The sequence below is a fragment of the Oxyura jamaicensis genome, chromosome 1, assembly GCF_011077185.1.
Source record: "Oxyura jamaicensis isolate SHBP4307 breed ruddy duck chromosome 1, BPBGC_Ojam_1.0, whole genome shotgun sequence".
In the NCBI taxonomy this organism is placed as follows: domain Eukaryota; kingdom Metazoa; phylum Chordata; class Aves; order Anseriformes; family Anatidae; genus Oxyura; species Oxyura jamaicensis.
Window position 1 is genome coordinate 165583693 of NC_048893.1, and position 8611 is coordinate 165592303.

The following is an 8611-nucleotide window of genomic DNA, read 5'->3' on the forward strand; positions in this document are numbered from 1 at the left end:
GAAGGAAGGAAGGAAGGAAGGAAGGAAGGAAGGAAGGAAGGAAGGAAATAAAAAGATGAACAATTTTTTGCTCAGAAATAGAAATTTCTATTGTAGCTATATGTTTCACAAAGACTGAAAACATTAGGCAAGATAATGATATACATTTTTTTTTTTTTAATTTGAGGATAAAATAGGCTGTCCCTATAAAAAGTAGTACTATTTATCTGTTTACTATAATGAGAGAATTAGCATTTACATTTTTGAATGAAATTTTAAAAAATATTTAACACCGTCCAATTGATGTCACTATAAAAAATCCTAGTGGTGCAGTTTTAGGTCATTTTACAAGCCCCATATCACATGCATGTATAAGCATTAGTTTTAATTTTTCAGAATGCTTCATTAGCTCTGTAGGTCTACATATTTGAAGACATATATGGCTTGATAGTTCCCATTCAGAAATCCAAATATAACTTCTTAACTACATTTAGCTAGATTTTTACATATTAAAAAATGTAATTCTGATGTCAGGTAAAACTGATTCAAGAATGAGGTAGAAATCTATATATCTTTCAAAACCCATTTATTTAACTTTTCTATTTAAATATGAAAAACCTTTTCAGAAATTATTTCCAACCACAAAGCTTCAGCTAAGATCCAAAGCAAAATTAGACCTCATTATCTTAATGTCAGACAATACTCAACTATATACTTTACTTAAGAAATTCCTTAACTTTAATGGTGTTATTCCTGCAGAAAATCAGATCTTTCTTTTCAAGTGACTCCTTCAAAAAAGACTGAGGAACAGTATTGAATTGGCATCAAAAAAGAATCTGAGATTTAGGCTCTTAAAATGCCCTCTGATCTCTTTACAGATAGATAGTTTCACCACACTCAGCTGTTTTTGTTTTTCTTTCAGTATTTTATAACATTTATCTCATTAAAGACATGCTACGTGGCTAACTAAACACTCAATTGCATTGAAGCACTGATACTCCAAACTAGAGAACCATTTTCACTTTCAATCCCTGAAACAGAATGTTTGTTGAAGTAGTCTCATGTGAGGAAACAGTGATGACCAAAAGGAGGCAGAATCATGTATTTTTCTGGCAAATACAGCAAGAGAATAGAAATAATACACCAGAATTATTGTACAACAGAATAAACAAAATGTCATTAGGAGCAAAAGCCAGTGTATTGTCTATTACCTGATTTCAGGCTTTTTGGTATTTAAGACCCATAATCGTCTCTTGATGTATGACTTTGTGTCTTTTTTGCTAATGTTCACATCTTTACCTACTTTATTAATCTTTCCATTGGAATACTAACACCAAAGTTAGTTGATTGGCCTAATTTAGACCCTGGTTGTGTAATATGGTTCACATTAGCTGGCAGCTAAATCTGTGAGTCTCAGTGTGGCCCTGTTAATTTCAAGATAGTACAGTTCACCCATAAGTACAAACTGGCATGCCAGGGAATGTGTAATTCGGTGCTGAATATGTTGATTGCTTTATGCAGAACTTGAATTTAGCCAAGCTTGAGGACCCCTATGTTCATTTTTAAATAACTTGCTCTTAGTGAGAGAAAAATGTTTCCTGTTGTCCAGAAGCAGAAGTCCCATCCTGAGTTTTATTTTATGAAGTTTTAAAGTACTGCAATTGTCTTGATATAATGGTGGCTAAAAAAAAGACCCAGTCAAAATAAGGTGTGTTACTTTCATCAACAGTTTTCATGTATCAGGATTGTGTTTTTTTGTTTGGTTGGTTGGTTTGGTTTGGTTTTTTGAGCCACATGTGAGACTGATGAGTGCTGTTTCTATGCTATTTAATTGTACTGAATACACCAGCATTAACCTTGTCTAGCTTAAGAGCCAGATTCTGAGCAGAGAGAGGTTGAGAGAGAGAGAGAGAGAGAGAGAACTGTAGCAAGAGGTGGCGTAAGATGAACTAAAATCTCTTCACTGATAGCCATCATCAAAAGGAAAAAGAAAAGCATAGTTTACTATGAACCCAAGGGAACAATTTAATTTAGTTTTTGAACATAGATAAACTCAATAAAAATACCCTACAGAAAGAGCTCTAAATTAAATTTTATTTTGATCTTGAGAATGTTACATTTTTTTAGTTTTTGTAGTTGTATATATATATATCTGCTGCAGTTTTTTGTACATCAAGTGATATGATCAATGCATGAAGTTAGATGTTAAAAAATACTTAACGTTCAGACTCATTTCTATATACATGGATATACTTCAATTTTACTGTTTTTATAGAAGAAAATATTTTGTTGAAAAAGTTTTAGGAAGTGCTTGAGTGTCTTTAATTTACAATTTTCTTGAAGAAAGAGGAAACTTTCTAGCCACCTGTGTCTGAAAATCTGGTAAGAGCCTGCTTCATAAGAAATGAAGGCAAACATTTTTTGTCTTTGAAGAAGGCTTCCACTAGATTTCCAATAGGGAGCAGATATGCCAAAGGAACTTGTTCAATTTCATTCTTGCATATTCACTTTGCATTGATTGCAAAATGTTTTCTTGCTTGCACCATGAAGCAGAATCTTGTCACATCACTGCAAAGGGAAAATACATAGTGGTCTTGGCATTCCCTGACAATATGCTTTCATTAAAACTTTAAAATGTAAATGTATGGAGAAATGCATGTCATATCCTATCATAAAGTTTCACAGCTATTACATTCCTTGCCACTAGTATGTGGCAAAGTTGTTCTTTCTTCTTTTTATAGCTTGTTTCTTTTGTAAGTATAACTATACAGTGAGTTATATTTGAGAGTTTTGCAAACCTTAGCTAATCAATGTGAGTCTTAGTTCTGGGTCTGTTACATCATTAGAAGTTTAAATTGGTTATTAATGGTTAAGGGATTTTAACAATATCTTTTTTTTCCCAAGTTCTTTCTCAAACTGCTTTGCAGCATGATTTTCAGGTCACTACTCAGTGTCTTATCAAAAGGAGTGGGTGGATTAAAATTCAGATACATGAGAAATGTTAAATGGAAATTGATCTATAGTGTTTTGACTATGACCAGAAATATGTTAATTAAAAACACTGGAGAACATAATGCTTTCTGAACCCAAATGGCTAAAACAGGTTGTGCAGTTGGGAGACACTGGGCATACTTTAACCACTTACAAAGGTATTTAGATGGATCAGAATATGTAGTGGAGAAAGATGACACCAGTGAATCCAGTTGCAGAAGCATCACATCATCCTTCCTTTAGCTTTTAATTCATTATTTTAATGTTAAAAACTTGAAACACAGAGATTAGAGATGCCATATTTTATGCCAAAAAATTATACATTCCATAGTAAAAGAAAGTGTGATCACAGAAGCCAGATACAGAACCTACCCTAGGATGTTTTCTCTTTGCAAACAAGAACGTCACTACTATATCCTAGTTTTTGTTTGTTTGTTTGTTTGTTTGTTTGCAAACAAGAATGTCACTAATCTTTATGGGAGACAGTGGTGGAGTTGTGTATGGTTCAATGACAAGGTTAGGATACATCCTTTTTATAACCAGTGTATTTGGTATTTATTTCCATGTGTATTTTTAAGCCATGGTTGTAAAATAATTATTTTTGCAATTTATATGCTTCATTTTATAGAGATCTCTGAAAGGAGGCTTACAGCTCTGTGGTGACAGACCTGCATACCACAGGGGTACGAGAAAACTTCAACAGGGTCAAGTCTGTGTGTTGCTTTGTATATTTATGTTTTATTTCCACATGGCTTTTTTATGTTTTGTTCTTCTTTTTTCTTATGTTGGCCTGGTATTTCCAGGCATGCAAAAATACTATTTGCATTTGTTTTGATTAGTATCATTTATTAATTAATTCTAATTAATATTAATAATAATAGTATGCCATTGGTGGCAAATGTTGACATAATTTCAATTTATACCTTTAAATATGGCAATAGTATATTACTGTTCTGATCCAATCACTATAAAAATAGCATCATAAACATCTTTGCTATAGACCATGACATGAAATGAGGTAGTCTGTCTTTCTAAGTGTGACAAGAATGTCAAGCTACTGTAGAAATAAGTGGGAATTCAAGATTATTTAAGAGAAAAAATAATTCACTCATATCCAAAAACAGACAAAAACAAATATTTCACTTAATAAAGGCTTCAAACCTTCTTTAAAGAGACCTATGTTAAGCATTTTAAGCCAAAAAGTAAGATTTAAAATAATAATCATTTGAAAAAAAATCAGAAACATCAATAAAAATATGAGCTTCATCAAGGAAAAAATAATAATAAAAAACCTTTTAAATAGTTTTCTATTTCTAAATAGAAAATAGAAATATTCCTAATATAAACATTTCTAACGGAAAATAGAAATATTTCTAAAGAAACATTGACAGAAATTGCTATATAAGAGAAATAGTTTCTGAGAAATAAATGCTTTCATCTAGAATAATCAGCTGCCAGATTCTGCTGTTAGCTTGGCTTAAATAAATCTGACTGAATGATCTAGTCAGCTAGACACCCTTTAAAGTTAGTGGAGAGAAATAAACAATTTGGGGGCATGATTTATCTCATTGCACCCTAAAGCAGATGTCCCAGGTCATTCCTACAAATTTAACCCTAAATGTTTATTATAAAGGGAAAATGAATTAAGTATGTGTAGACATGTACCCTTGTAAAGATCTAAAGCTGGATGAAGTCGTTTTTTTCAAGTGTCCTATTTCTTCGAGTTTCCAGCCTTAGCATTTAGCTGCAAATTAAATCTATAGAAAAAAAAAAAAAAAAAAAAAAAAAAAACATTAATTTTCACGCAATTTATTTAAAAATATATAAGGAATAAAATAAAATGGAGCTTTTTTTTTTTTTTTTCTTTTGAATAAATAAACATTAAATTTAAATTTAGTGCAGAAAAATGGCTTTTTACATTTGTTGTCTGCAATCATTATCAGGTAGCCACCTGTGTTGGACTTGTACTTAGCTTTTTATATAAATTGGTATTTTTCTGATTGCTAGTCCAAAAAACTCAAATCTGAATGTCAGGCTGTTGTTGTTTTTTTCCTTGTGCATCATCACCAACTATATATGAGTTGGACTAAATTGCTCAATCAGTTTTATGAGAATCTTACTGATTTTTGTCTTCTCTAAGGAATTTGCACCTCTGTAAGATCTATTGATTTTTTTTTTTCTGGAATTTTCTTCCAAATTTTATCTTATTTGAATGTAACTCTGAAAGGTACAGGTTTTTATCTGTGAACCTCAGTAGCAGTGCAGTCCTGTCCCAGCATCGTGCCCATAACACCCTGAGGCACTTAACACTTTAAGCCTACCTGGGTTTCTTTAGCTGTCAAGGATGCTGAGGACAGGGCTACCTTGGTTGCTCTGTTTCTCTCAGTATTACAGCTTTGAATCCATTGCTTCCACTCTTTTTGTCTCCAGGGTGAAGAAGAGGATTTTAGCTTTCGATGACAGCAGCAATAATCATAATGATAACACAGTATAAAAAGGAAGAGAAAAAACAAACATAAATTCTGAAAGAGAGATCAGTGAGCCCATGGATATGTAATTTCAAAGACCTATAGATTTTCAATAAATGCACTAGCAAAATATTTATTTTACAACAAGAAGTGATCAACAGCCTGGAATTTATGGAAGATGCTGAGCTCTCAATCCATTCTGTTTTCCAACTGTTCTGCCTTTGGGAGCAGTGGAGCAGTCTGGAAAAGACTGCAACAGATGAACCTAGAAACTCCTTTAGCAATGAGCAAAATATACCAGCATTTCTCTACTGATAATATGCAGTAGGTGCTCTTTATCAAAACACTGTTACTCACACAGTATTAAAAAGACATACAAAAGCTTAGTGCACCCATGGGGCTTGGGAGTCAGATTATTTCTCTCAGTGAGTTCACATTTCTAAGTTAAGGACTGTATTCTGGATGTTAGCTTTGTTGGTATAATAAAGTCTCATAAAAGAGAAATATATAAAACTAGATCCATTACCATGGAAATAGTGAAAGGTCATTTCCATGGAAACCATGGGAAGCTCTCATACCATAATTTTGAAAAAGCCCGTCTTCGAAGCTACAATGCATTTATACCATAAGCCTTGTTTTTAAATTAAATCTTTATATGTAAAGCGATAGACATTTTGATAATTCTAACATAGTACAGCCATTTTCTGGAAAGGGCATGAATATCAAAGCCAGCTGTGTTATTCATTTTGTCTATGGGAAAGCTGCTTGTTATATTTTTGTGCCTTTCCTCATGTTGTAAATAGCTGAGCTTTTTCACAGAGAACAGTAGCATTTCAGGATTCAGGATTGAGGTTTCTGTTTTCTGTGGCTTCCTTTACTGTCTAAACCTGATGTCAGAACTTTAGCCTAAAAAGAATGCTTTCTAGTATATATGTAAACATATAAATATTTATGTAAATATAAGGTAAATATATTTACACACATATATATATTTGTAATTTGAGAACTCATTCAGGCACAATGATGAGACAATTTTCAAGGATATACCTTCATGAAAAATTCCTATAAAATGCAATACTAATACAAAGAGCAAGGTTCAATAGAAATGAACGTGAAATCCTGTACAAGTTATTTCACCCCAAGTTTTCGTTCCTTATCATCCATCATGGCACCCTCTTTGGATTTTTCTTGTTGTATAGGCAGTCCTTTTTAGAGACTTTTGAGTAACATTTCAGAACAGCTAAACAGATAACCAGCCTGCAGGTGATGTAGAATTCTCATTTAAATAAATGATTATGCAATATATTGTATTTTTGTTTGTTTGGTTGGTTGGTTGTGTTTGTTTGTTTGTTTTGTGTTTCATAATGAAAGATAATTTATTGTTTCTTTAATGAATCTATGCACTAGTAGATGGAAAAAGAACACTATAAAGTAATTAAAGGTGGATTCCAGATACTGGAACACTCATGGGCCTGCTTTCAATGTGGAAGCTTGGAAGCTTGCCCAGAGAGGTTGTGGGTGGATCAGTGTGGATCTCTGGAGGTATTCAAGACCAGGTTGGATGACACCCTGAGCAACCTGATCTAGTGGGTGGCATCCCTGCCCATGGCAGGGTGGGTGGAACTAGATTATCTTTACTGTCCCTTCCAACCCAAGCCATTCTATGATTCTACGATAAACTCGCTTTAACAAGTAATTCAAAGTTAGAATACTTGAACTTCAGAAGGTAAGAATCCTTACTTAAAATAATTCACATAAAATCATAATTAATTCTGGAGCAAGACTTTCTTTTTCTCTTATCAGAATCACTGAAGCAAAAGTGAGAGCATCCACTTTTACATACCTGCTTTATTTTTAAAACAGCAGTAAGCTTTCAGACATCCTACTCCCCAGGGTTTCCTATAAAGTCAATGGGAAGAGTTAGTGATATCTAAGGTTAGGCAGACTCTGCACTATAGGTCCTACTCACAGAAGTATTTAGGAGTCTATGCCCCATTAAAATCATTGGAGTGCAGTCTCTTAAATGTCTTTCCAAGTCTGACTGTGCAGTTCCTTGATTGCACAGGAAGTATTACAGCTTGGGAGGGCTGTCTGAATCACCCTTATCTTAGAAATCACAGTAGTTATAGGGCTGTAACTGCACTTTTCTAAAAAAAGGTCCTGGATACCATCCATACTTTCTTTCTTGGCAGGATTTTAAAATGTTTTTCAAATATTAAACCTTTTATCATTCTACATTTGAGGGAGTTTAAGGATCAAAAGTGTTAAGACCAGCATTTCTTAAGTTTTCACTAGTTCAATGAAGGTTTATCAGTACTCAATTTGAAAAAGCATTTGGGCCTGACTTCAGTCTGAGTCTAGGACAAAGAGTTCTTGCTGAGAATAGTATCTGCTAGCATGTGCATTAACTGAAAAATCAATTTAAGTTATTTATCAGAAGTTTTTACAATCTAAAAGTAGGAAAGAAGAAGTGATGTACTGGTCTGATGTATGGGTCACTGTGAATAGGGTTTTCCTGATTTGACATCCTGACTTTCAAGGCACAGATAAACTGAAAGAGAGAAATGAAAACACTGTGAGTTTTAGTGCATTGTTAGTCATGTCAAGGGGACAGCCTTGGTTGGAGTCATCATACCGTTTGTCGCAAATTATAGTGCAGCCAAAGTGCAGAACACTTTTTTTTTTTTTTTTTTTTGTCATTGTATTCATGTATGTGACTCTCTCCATACTCTCCATATGAACTCCCTCGGGGTGTGCCATTTCATTAATGTTAATTTAGTTCAGTGATACTCTCAAAGAATACCTCATTTTCTTTGGCAATCCCAGATGGGACAGATGAAGTGGTGTGGATCCTGTTAAGGAGAAAGCCCACTTTTGCTCCTTGATTGACAAAAGGATGTAATTAATATTGGAACAGCATTTTGTTGTTTCCATAACCCTCACTGTTGCTAATCCCCTCTGTTAAGCCAACACACAAATCTTGTTAGCAGAAGATTCTTCTGACATAAGACCACCATGATCTCTGTGATGAGAGATATTTAGGTTGGGATCTTTCAAAAAGTCCTGCTTATATCCAGTCTTTACTCACTTCTCATAGTTTCATCTTTGAAACAGAAGTTACTTTTCTTTTTCCTTTTCCTTTTCTTTTTCCTTTTCCTTTTCTTTTTCTTTTT

General features: G+C 33.5%; 1 protein-coding gene across 17 annotated transcripts in view; it reads left to right on the forward strand.

The window, feature by feature from the left end:
- Positions 1–8611, forward strand: part of PCDH9 (protocadherin 9) — a 699850-nt gene that overhangs the window by 32807 nt on the left and 658432 nt on the right. The gene's annotated exons all lie outside the window — the stretch shown is intronic.